General features: G+C 50.7%; 1 long non-coding RNA gene across 1 annotated transcript; it reads left to right on the top strand.

Moving 5' to 3' along the window:
• The first annotated feature begins 5352 nt into the window (after positions 1-5352).
• Positions 5353-10520, top strand: LOC141369241 (uncharacterized). The gene is made up of 4 exons (XR_012372815.1): positions 5353-6470; positions 7384-8525; positions 9441-9554; positions 10457-10520. It is a non-coding gene; the product is annotated as an uncharacterized lncRNA (long non-coding RNA).
• The last annotated feature ends 754 nt before the right edge of the window (positions 10521-11274 follow it).

The raw sequence follows: 11274 nt of genomic DNA, 5'->3' as shown, positions 1-11274 counted from the left end.
TAGGTTTGGTGGTTGGGCTATACATGTTTTTGAAATATCTCCCATCTCTGGACATACCGCAGCGTCATGGTGTTGATGCATTAAGTCGGGTGGTTGGGCCATACATTTTTTTGAAATATTGCCCATCTCTGGACCTACCACTGCGTCATGGTGTTGATGCGTCAACACCATGAAGCAGCGCCTCGTTTCTTTCACAGGGAGCTGAGTAACGTGGCTGAGACGTTAAGCGGCGAAGGATCCGAAAACTCCCCGCGGGACTCCTCGCCCCCTGACAGGACCCAGCGATGACACTGAGAGCGTTACGGCCCGCCGTGAGTAGTTCCACTTTTCATGCATCGGCGTACAAGAGATGGGCATAAATTCATGGAAATGTTATTGCCTGTTATTAAATGTGCTGTTTCTGCAAGTCAAGCGCAAAGATGATTATTTTCAGAATGTGCCCGGTTTACACCGTTGTGCCATGTCCGCCCTCAGGTTTAGGTCGCTCCAAGGTGTTGCCATTAGGTTCGCTTGTTTCCTAGCTCGGGATGCAGCGCCCTGGGCGGGACTAGCGGCTTGGCTGCCCCGGCTTCGTGCCGCCCGTTTGACGCGCACCCTGCGTGCGCAGACAGCTGTGGCCTGTACCGCACATGGATTGCGGTGCAGGGCGGGCGCGGGTCGCGGTTCACCCCAGGGTCTCATTTAAGAGTTAGAGCAGGGCCTGCACTGTAAGGTGGCGGGAGGGAAACAGGAAGGGCCCTGCTTTCGAAACACAGAAGCGTCTAATGGTAAACACCTTGTTTTATAACATCGGCGTTAAACCATGTTCATGCTTCATGCGTTAAAAAGCTTCGTACTTAAACATGCTAACAGCTGAACTAAGCTTCTGTCAAACAGTTTTAAACGTTCAGGTCAGGATTTGTCAAGCCAACGCAAAGTTTGTCTACAAACTTTAGCATGTAGTTAGAGGTCATTATACTCTGTCCAAGAGGCACATATAACCTGAAGACCTCACGCTTTTAGATATGAAACGCTGACACGTTTGATGATAGGTTTGGTGGTTGGGCTATACATGTTTTTGAAATATCTCCCATCTCTGGACATACCGCAGCGTCATGGTGTTGATGCATTAAGTCGGGTGGTTGGGCCATAAATGTTTTTTAAAAATATTGCCCATCTCTGGACCTACCACTGCGTCATGGTGTTGATGCGTCAACACCATGAAGCAGCGCCTCGTTTCTTTCACAGGGAGCAGAGTTACGTGGCTGAGACGTTAAACGGCGAAGGATCCGAAAATTCCCCGCGGGACTCCTCGCCCCCTGACAGGACCCAGCGATGACACTGAGAGCCTTACGGCCCGCCGTGAGTAGTTCCACCTTTCATGCATCGGCGTACAAGAGATGGGTATAAATTCATGGAAATGTTATTGCCTGTTATTAAATGTGCTGTTTCTGCAAGTCAAGCGCAAAGATGATTATTTTCAGAATGTGCCCGGTTTACACCGTTGTGCCCTGTCCGCCCTCAGGTTTAGGTCGCTCCAAGGTGCTGCCATTAGGTTCGCTTGTTTCCTAGCTCGGGATGCAGCGCCCTGGGCGGGACTAGCGGCTTGGCTGCCCCGGCTTCGTGCCGCCCGCTTGACGCGCACCCTGCGTGCGCAGACAGCTGTGGCCTGTACCGCACATGGATTGCGGTGCAGGGTGGGCGCGGGTCGCGGTTCACCCCAGGGTCTCATTTAAGAGTTAGAGCAGGGCCTGCACTGTAAGGTGGCGGGAGGGAAACAGGAAGGGCCCTGCTTTCGAAACACAGAAGCGTCTAATGGTAAACACCTTGTTTTATAACATCGGCGTTAAACCATGTTCATGCTTCATGCGTTAAAAAGCTTCGTACTTAAACATGCTAACAGCTGAACTAAGCTTCTGTCAAACAGTTTTAAACGTTCAGGTCAGGATTTGTCAAGCCAACGCAAAGTTTGTCTACAAACTTTAGCATGTAGTTAGAGGTCATTATACTCTGTCCAAGAGGCACATATAACCTGAAGGCCTCACGCTTTTAGATATGAAACGCTGACACGTTTGGTGGTTGGGCTATACATGTTTTTGAAATATCTCCCATCTCTGGACATACCGCAGCGTCATGGTGTTGATGCATTAAGTCGGGTGGTTGGGCCATACATTTTTTTGAAATATTGCCCATCTCTGGACCTACCACTGCGTCATGGTGTTGATGCGTCAACACCATGAAGCAGCGCCTCGTTTCTTTCACAGGGAGCCGAGTGACGTGGCTGAGACGTTAAGCGGTGAAGGATCCGAAAACTCCCCGCGGGACTCCTCGCCCCCTGACAGGACCCAGCGATGACACTGAGAGCGTTACGGCCCGCCGTGAGTAGTTCCACTTTTCATGCATCGGCGTACAAGAGATGGGTATAAATTCATGGAAATGTTATTGCCTTTTATTAAATGTGCTGTTTCTGCAAGTCAAGCGCAAAGATGGTTATTTTCAGAATGTGCCCGGTTTACACCGTTGTGCCCTGTCCGCCCTCAGGTTTAGGTCGCTCCAAGGTGCTGCCATTAGGTTCGCTTGTTTCCTAGCTCGGCATGCAGCGCCCTGGGCGGGACTAGCGGCTTGGCTGCCCCGGCTTCGTGCCGCCCGCTTGACGTGCACCCTGCGTGCGCAGACAGCTGTGGCCTGTACCGCACATGGATTGCGGTGCAGGGCGGGCGCGGGTCGCGGTTCACCCCAGGGTCTCATTTAAGAGTTAGAGCAGGGCCTGCACTGTAAGGTGGCGGGAGGGAAACAGGAAGGGCCCTGCTTTCGAAACACAGAAGCGTCTAATGGTAAACACCTTGTTTTATAACATCGGCGTTAAACCATGTTCATGCTTCATGCGTTAAAAAGCTTCGTACTTAAACATGCTAACAGCTGAACTAAGCTTCTGTCAAACAGTTTTAAACGTTCAGGTCAGGATTTGTCAAGCCAACGCAAAGTTTGTCTACAAACTTTAGCATGTAGTTAGAGGTCATTTTACTCTGTCCAAGAGGCACATATAACCTGAAGGCCTCACGCTTTTAGATATGAAACGCTGACACGTTTGATGATAGGTTTGGTGGTTGGGCTATACATGTTTTTGAAATATCTCCCATCTCTGGACATACCGCAGCGTCATGGTGTTGATGCATTAAGTCGGGTGGTTGGGCCATAAATGTTTTTAAAATATTTGCCCATCTCTGGACCTACCACTGCGTCATGGTGTTGATGCGTCAACACCATGAAGCAGCGCCTCGTTTCTTTCACAGGGAGCCGAGTGACGTGGCTGAGACGTTAAACGGGGAAGGATCCGAAAACTCCCCGCGGGACTCCTCGCCCCCTGACAGGACCCAGCGATGACACTGAGAGCGTTACGGCCCGCCGTGAGTAGTTCCACTTTTCATGCATCGGCGTACAAGAGATGGGTATAAATTCATGGAAATGTTATTGCCTGTTATTAAATGTGCTGTTTCTGCAAGTCAAGCGCAAAGATGATTATTTTCAGAATGTGCCCGGTTTACACCGTTGTGCCCTGTCCGCCCTCAGGTTTAGGTCGCTCCAAGGTGCTGCCATTAGGTTCGCTTGTTTCCTAGCTCGGGATGCAGCGCCCTGGGCGGGACTAGCGGCTTGGCTGCCCTGGCTTCGTGCCGCCCGCTTGACGCGCACCCTGCGTGCGCAGACAGCTGTGGCCTGTACCGCACATGGATTGCGGTGCAGGGCGGGCGCGGGTCGCGGTTCACCCCAGGGTCTCATTTAAGAGTTAGAGCAGGGCCTGCACTGTAAGGTGGCAGGAGGGAAACAGGAAGGGCCCTGCTTTCGAAACACAGAAGCGTCTAATGGTAAACACCTTGTTTTATAACATCGGCGTTAAACCATGTTCATGCTTCATGCGTTAAAAAGCTTCGTACTTAAACATGCTAACAGCTGAACTAAGCTTCTGTCAAACAGTTTTAAACGTTCAGGTCAGGATTTGTCAAGCCAACGCAAAGTTTGTCTACAAACTTTAGCATGTAGTTAGAGGTCATTATACTCTGTCCAAGAGGTACATATAACCTGAAGGCCTCACGCTTTTAGATATGAAACGCTGACACGTTTGATGATAGGTTTGGTGGTTGGGCTATACATGTTTTTGAAATATCTCCCATCTCTGGACATACCGCAGCGTCATGGTGTTGATGCATTAAGTCGGGTGGTTGGGCCATACATTTTTTTGAAATATTGCCCATCTCTGGACCTACCACTGCGTCATGGTGTTGATGCGTCAACACCATGAAGCAGCGCCTCGTTTCTTTCACAGGGAGCCGAGTGACGTGGCTGAGACGTTAAGCGGCGAAGGATCCGAAAACTCCCCGCGGGACTCCTCGCCCCCTGACAGGACCCAGCGATGACACTGAGAGCGTTACGGCCCGCCGTGAGTAGTTCCACTTTTCATGCATCGGCGTACAAGAGATGGGTATAAATTCATGGAAATGTTATTGCCTGTTATTAAATGTGCTGTTTCTGCAAGTCAAGCGCAAAGATGGTTATTTTCAGAATGTGCCCGGTTTACACCGTTGTGCCCTGTCCGCCCTCAGGTTTAGGTCGCTCCAAGGTGCTGCCATTAGGTTCGCTTGTTTCCTAGCTCGGGATGCAGCGCCCTGGGCGGGACTAGCGGCTTGGCTGCCCCGGCTTCGTGCCGCCCGTTTGACGCGCACCCTGCGTGCGCAGACAGCTGTGGCCTGTACCGCACATGGATTGCGGTGCAGGGCGGGCGCGGGTCGCGGTTCACCCCAGGGTCTCATTTAAGAGTTAGAGCAGGGCCTGCACTGTAAGGTGGCGGGAGGGAAACAGGAAGGGCCCTGCTTTCGAAACACAGAAGTGTCTAATGGTAAACACCTTGTTTTATAACATCGGCGTTAAACCATGTTCATGCTTCATGCGTTAAAAAGCTTCGTACTTAAACATGCTAACAGCTGAACTAAGCTTCTGTCAAACAGTTTTAAACGTTCAGGTCAGGATTTGTCAAGCCAACGCAAAGTTTGTCTACAAACTTTAGCATGTAGTTAGAGGTCATTATACTCTGTCCAAGAGGCACATATAACCTGAAGGCCTCACGCTTTTAGATATGAAACGCTGACACGTTTAATGATAGGTTTGGTGGTTGGGCTATACATGTTTTTGAAATATCTCCCATCTCTGGACATACCGCAGCGTCATGGTGTTGATGCATTAAGTCGGGTGGTTGGGCCATACATTTTTTCGAAATATTCCCCATCTCTGGACCTACCACTGCGTCATGGTGTTGATGCGTCAACACCATGAAGCAGCGCCTCGTTTCTTTCACAGGGAGCCGAGTGACATGGCTGAGACGTTAAGCGGCGAAGGATCCGAAAACTCCCCGCGGGACTCCTCGCCCCCTGACAGGACCCAGCGATGACACTGAGAGCGTTACGGCCCGCCGTGAGTAGTTCCACTTTTCATGCATCGGCGTACAAGAGATGGGTATAAATTCATGGAAATGTTATTGCCTGTTATTAAATGTGCTATTTCTGCAAGTCAAGCGCAAAGATGATTATTTTCAGAATGTGCCCGGTTTACACCGTTGTTCCATGTCCGCCCTCAGGTTTAGGTGGCTCCAAGGTGCTGCCATTAGGTTCGCTTGTTTCCTAGCTCGGGATGCAGCGCCCTGGGCGGGACTAGCGGCTTGGCTGCCCCGGCTTCGTGCCGCCCGTTTGACGCGCACCCTGCGTGCGCAGACAGCTGTGGCCTGTACCGCACATGGATTGCGGTGCAGGGCGAGTGCGGGTCGCGGTTCACCCCAGGGTCTCATTTAAGAGTTAGAGCAGGGCCTGCACTGTAAGGTGGCGGGAGGGAAACAGGAAGGGCCCTGCTTTCGAAACACAGAAGCGTCTAATGGTAAACACCTTGTTTTATAACATCGGCGTTAAACCATGTTCATGCTTCATGCGTTAAAAAGCTTCGTACTTAAACATGCTAACAGCTGAACTAAGCTTCTGTCAAACAGTTTTAAACGTTCAGGTCAGGATTTGTCAAGCCAACGCAAAGTTTGTCTACAAACTTTAGCATGTAGTTAGAGGTCATTATACTCTGTCCAAGAGGCACATATAACCTGAAGGCCTCACGCTTTTAGATATGAAACGCTGACACGTTTGATGATAGGTTTGGTGGTTGGGCTATACATGTTTTTGAAATATCTCCCATCTCTGGACATACCGCAGCGTCATGGTGTTGATGCATTAAGTCGGGTGGTTGGGCCATAAATGTTTTTGAAATATTGCCCATCTCTGGACCTACCACTGCGTCATGGTGTTGATGCGTCAACACCATGAAGCAGCGCCTCGTTTCTTTCACAGGGAGCCGAGTGACGTGGCTGAGACGTTAAGCGGGGAAGGATCCGAAAACTCCCCGCGGGACTCCTCGCCCCCTGACAGGACCCAGCGATGACACTGAGAGCGTTACGGCCCGCCGTGATTAGTTCCACTTTTCATGCATCGGCGTACAAGAGATGGGTATAAATTCATGGAAATGTTATTGCCTGTTATTAAATGTGCTGTTTCTGCAAGTCAAGCGCAAAGATGATTATTTTCAGAATGTGCCCGGTTTACACCGTTGTGCCCTGTCCGCCCTCAGGTTTAGGTCGCTCCAAGGTGCTGCCATTAGGTTCGCTTGTTTCCTAGCTCGGAATGCAGCGCCCTGGGCGAGACTAGCGGCTTGGCTGCCCCGGCTTCGTGCCGCCCGCTTGACGCGCACCCTGCGTGCGCAGACAGCTGTGGCCTGTACCGCACATGGATTGCGGTGCAGGGCGGGCGCGGGTCGCGGTTCACCCCAGGGTCTCATTTAAGAGTTAGAGCAGGGCCTGCACTGTAAGGTGGCGGGAGGGAAACAGGAAGGGCCCTGCTTTCGAAACACAGAAGCGTCTAATGGTAAACACCTTGTTTTATAACATCGGCGTTAAACCATGTTCATGCTTCATGCGTTAAAAAGCTTCGTACTTAAACATGCTAACAGCTGAACTAAGCTTCTGTCAAACAGTTTTAAACGTTCAGGTCAGGATTTGTCAAGCCAACGCAAAGTTTGTCTACAAACTTTAGCATGTAGTTAGAGGTCATTATACTCTGTCCAAGAGGCACATATAACCTGAAGGCCTCAAGCTTTTAGATATGAAACGCTGACACGTTTGATGATACGTTTGGTGGTTGGGCTATACATGTTTTTGAAATATCTCCCATCTCTGGACATACCGCAGCGTCATGGTGTTGATGCATTAAGTCGGGTGGTTGGGCCATAAATTTTTTTGAAATATTGCCCATCTCTGTACTTACACTGCGTCATGGTGTTGATGCGTCAACACCATGAAGCAGCGCCTCGTTTCTTTCACAGGGAGCCGAGTGACGTGGCTGAGACGTTAAGCGGCGAAGGATCCGAAAACTCCCCGCGGGACTCCTCGCCCCCTGACAGGACCCAGCGATGACACTGAGAGCGTTACGGCCCGCCGTGAGTAGTTCCACTTTTCATGCATCGGCGTACAAGAGATGGGTATAAATTCATGGAAATGTTATTGCCTGTTATTAGATGTGCTGTTTCTGCAAGTCAAGCGCAAAGATGGTTATTTTCAGAATGTGCCCGGTTTACACCGTTGTGCCCTGTCCGCCCTCAGGTTTAGGTCGCTCCAAGGTGCTGCCATTAGGTTCGCTTGTTTCCTAGCTCGGGATGCAGCGCCCTGGGCGGGACTAGCGGCTTGGCTGCCCCGGCTTCGTGCCGCCCGCTTGACGCGCACCCTGCGTGCGCAGACAGCTGTGGCCTGTACCGCACATGGATTGCGGTGCAGGGCGGGCGCGGGTCGCGGTTCACCCCAGGGTCTCATTTAAGAGTTAGAGCAGGGCCTGCACTGTAAGGTGGCGGGAGGGAAACAGGAAGGGCCCTGCTTTCGAAACACAGAAGCGTCTAATGGTAAACACCTTGTTTTATAACATCGGCGTTAAACCATGTTCATGCTTCATGCGTTAAAAAGCTTCGTACTTAAACATGCTAACAGCTGAACTAAGCTTCTGTCAAACAGTTTTAAACGTTCAGGTCAGGATTTGTCAAGCCAACGCAAAGTTTGTCTACAAACTTTAGCATGTAGTTAGAAGTCATTATACTCTGTCCAAGAGGCACATATAACCTGAAGGCCTCACGCTTTTAGATATGAAACGCTGACACGTTTGATGATAGGTTTGGTGGTTGGGCTATACATGTTTTTGAAATATCTCCCATCTCTGGACATACCGCAGCGTCATGGTGTTGATGCATTAAGTCGGGTGGTTGGGCCATAAATTTTTTTGAAATATTGCCCATCTCTGGACCTACCACTGCGTCATGGTGTTGATGCGTCAACACCATGAAGCAGCGCCTCGTTTCTTTCACAGGGAGCCGAGTGACGTGGCTGAGACGTTAAGCGGGGAAGGATCCGAAAACTCCCCGCGGGACTCCTTGCCCCCTGACAGGACCCAGCGATGACACTGAGAGCGTTACGGCCCGCCGTGAGTAGTTCCACTTTTCATGCATCGGCGTACAAGAGATGGGTATAAATTCATGGAAATGTTATTGCCTGTTATTAAATGTGCTGTTTCTGCAAGTCAAGCGCAAAGATGGTTATTTTTCAGAATGTGCCCGGTTTACACCGTTGTGCCCTGTCCGCCCTCAGGTTTAGGTCGCTCCAAGGTGCTGCCATTAGGTTCGCTTGTTTCCTAGCTCGGGATGCAGCGCCTTGGGCGGGACTAGCGGCTTGGCTGCCCCGGCTTCGTGCCGCCCGTTTGACGCGCACCCTGCGTGCGCAGACAGCTGTGGCCTGTACCGCACATGGATTGCGGTGCAGGGCGGGCGCGGGTCGCGGTTCACCCCAGGGTCTCATTTAAGAGTTAGAGCAGGGCCTGCACTGTAAGGTGGCGGGAGGGAAACAGGAAGGGCCCTGCTTTCGAAACACAGAAGCGTCTAATGGTAAACACCTTGTTTTATAACATCGGCTTTAAAGCATGTTCATGCTTCATGCGTTAAAAAGCTTCGTTCTTAAACATGCTAACAGCTGAACTAAGCTTCTGTCAAACAGTTTTAAACGTTCAGGTCAGGATTTGTCAAGCCAACGCAAAGTTTGTCTACAAACTTTAGCATGTAGTTAGAGGTCATTATACTCTGTCCAAGAGGCACATATAACCTGAAGGCCTCACGCTTTTAGATATGAAACGCTGACACGTTTGATGATAGGTTTGGTGGTTGGGCTATACATGTTTTTGAAATATCTCCCATCTCTGGACATACCGCAGCGTCATGGTGTTGATGCATTAAGTCGGGTGGTTGGGCCATAAATGTTTTTGAAATATTGCCCATCTCTGGACCTACCACTGCGTCATGGTGTTGATGCGTCAACACCATGAAGCAGCGCCTCGTTTCTTTCACAGGGAGCCGAGTGACGTGGCTGAGACGTTAAGCGGCGAAGGATCCGAAAACTCCCCGCGGGACTCCTCGCCCCCTGACAGGACCCAGCGATGACACTGAGAGCGTTACGGCCCGCCGTGAGTAGTTCCACTTTTCATGCATCGGCGTACAAGAGATGGGCATAAATTCATGGAAATGTTATTGCCTGTTATTAGATGTGCTGTTTCTGCAAGTCAAGCGCAAAGATGGTTATTTTCAGAATGTGCCCGGTTTACACCGTTGTGCCCTGTCCGCCCTCAGGTTTAGGTCGCTTCAAGGTGCTGCCATTAGGTTCGCTTGTTTCCTAGCTCGGGATGCAGCGCCCTGGGCGGGACTAGCGGCTTGGCTGCCCCGGCTTCGTGCCGCCCGCTTGACGTGCACCCTGCGTGCGCAGACAGCTGTGGCCTGTACCGCACATGGATTGCGGTGCAGGGCGGGCGCGGGTCGCGGTTCACCCCAGGGTCTCATTTAAGAGTTAGAGCAGGGCCTGCACTGTAAGGTGGCGGGAGGGAAACAGGAAGGGACCTGCTTTCGAAACACAGAAGCGTCTAATGGTAAACACCTTGTTTTATAACATCGGCGTTAAACCATGTTCATGCTTCATGCGTTAAAAAGCTTCGTACTTAAACATGCTAACAGCTGAACTAAGCTTCTGTCAAACAGTTTTAAACGTTCAGGTCAGGATTTGTCAAGCCAACGCAAAGTTTGTCTACAAACTTTAGCATGTAGTTAGAGGTCATTTTACTCTGTCCAAGAGGCACATATAACCTGAAGGCCTCACGCTTTTAGATATGAAACGCTGACAGGTTTGGTGGTTGGGCTATACATGTTTTTGAAATATCTCCCATCTCTGGACATACCGCAGCGTCATGGTGTTGATGCATTAAGTCGGGTGGTTGGGCCATACATTTTTTTGAAATATTGCCCATCTCTGGACCTACCACTGCGTCATGGTGTTGATGTGTCAACACCATGAAGCAGCGCCTCGTTTCTTTCACAGGGAGCCGAGTGACGTGGCTGAGACGTTAAGCGGCGAAGGATCCGAAAACTCCCCGCGGGACTCCTCACCCCTGACAGGACCCAGCGATGACACTGAGAGCGTTACGGCCCGCCGTGAGTAGTTCCACTTTTCATGCATCGGCGTACAAGAGATGGGCATAAATTAATGGAAATGTTATTGCCTGTTATTAAATGTGCTGTTTCTGCAAGTCAAGCGCAAAGATGGTTATTTTCAGAATGTGCCCGGTTTACACCGTTGTGCCCTGTCCGCCCTCAGGTTTAGGTCGCTCCAAGGTGCTGCTATTAGGTTCGCTTGTTTCCTAGCTCGGGATGCAGCGCCCTGGGCGAGACTAGCGGCTTGGCTGCCCCGGTTTCGTGTCGCCCGCTTGACGCGCACCCTGCGTGCGCAGACAGCTGTGGCCTGTACCGCACATGGATTGCGGTGCAGGGCGGGCGCGGGTCGCGGTTCACCCCAGGGTCTCATTTAAGAGTTAGAGCAGGGCCTGCACTGTAAGGTGGCGGGAGGGAAACAGGAAGGGCCCTGCTTTCGAAACACAGAAGCGTCTAATGGTAAACACCTTGTTTTATAACATCGGCGTTAAACCATGTTCATGCTTCATGCGTTAAAAAGCTTCGTACTTAAACATGCTAACAGCTGAACTAAGCTTCTGTCAAACAGTTTTAAACGTTCAGGTCAGGATTTGTCAAGCCAACGCAAAGTTTGTCTACAAACTTTAGCATGTAGTTAGAGGTCATTTTACTCTGTCCAAGAGGCACATATAACCTGAAGGCCTCACGCTTTTAGATATGAAACGCTGA

Source organism: Misgurnus anguillicaudatus, chromosome 13, assembly GCF_027580225.2.
Source record: "Misgurnus anguillicaudatus chromosome 13, ASM2758022v2, whole genome shotgun sequence".
In the NCBI taxonomy this organism is placed as follows: domain Eukaryota; kingdom Metazoa; phylum Chordata; class Actinopteri; order Cypriniformes; family Cobitidae; genus Misgurnus; species Misgurnus anguillicaudatus.
The sequence above is the reverse complement of the archived record's forward strand: the minus strand, read 5'-3'. Positions and strand labels throughout refer to the sequence as shown.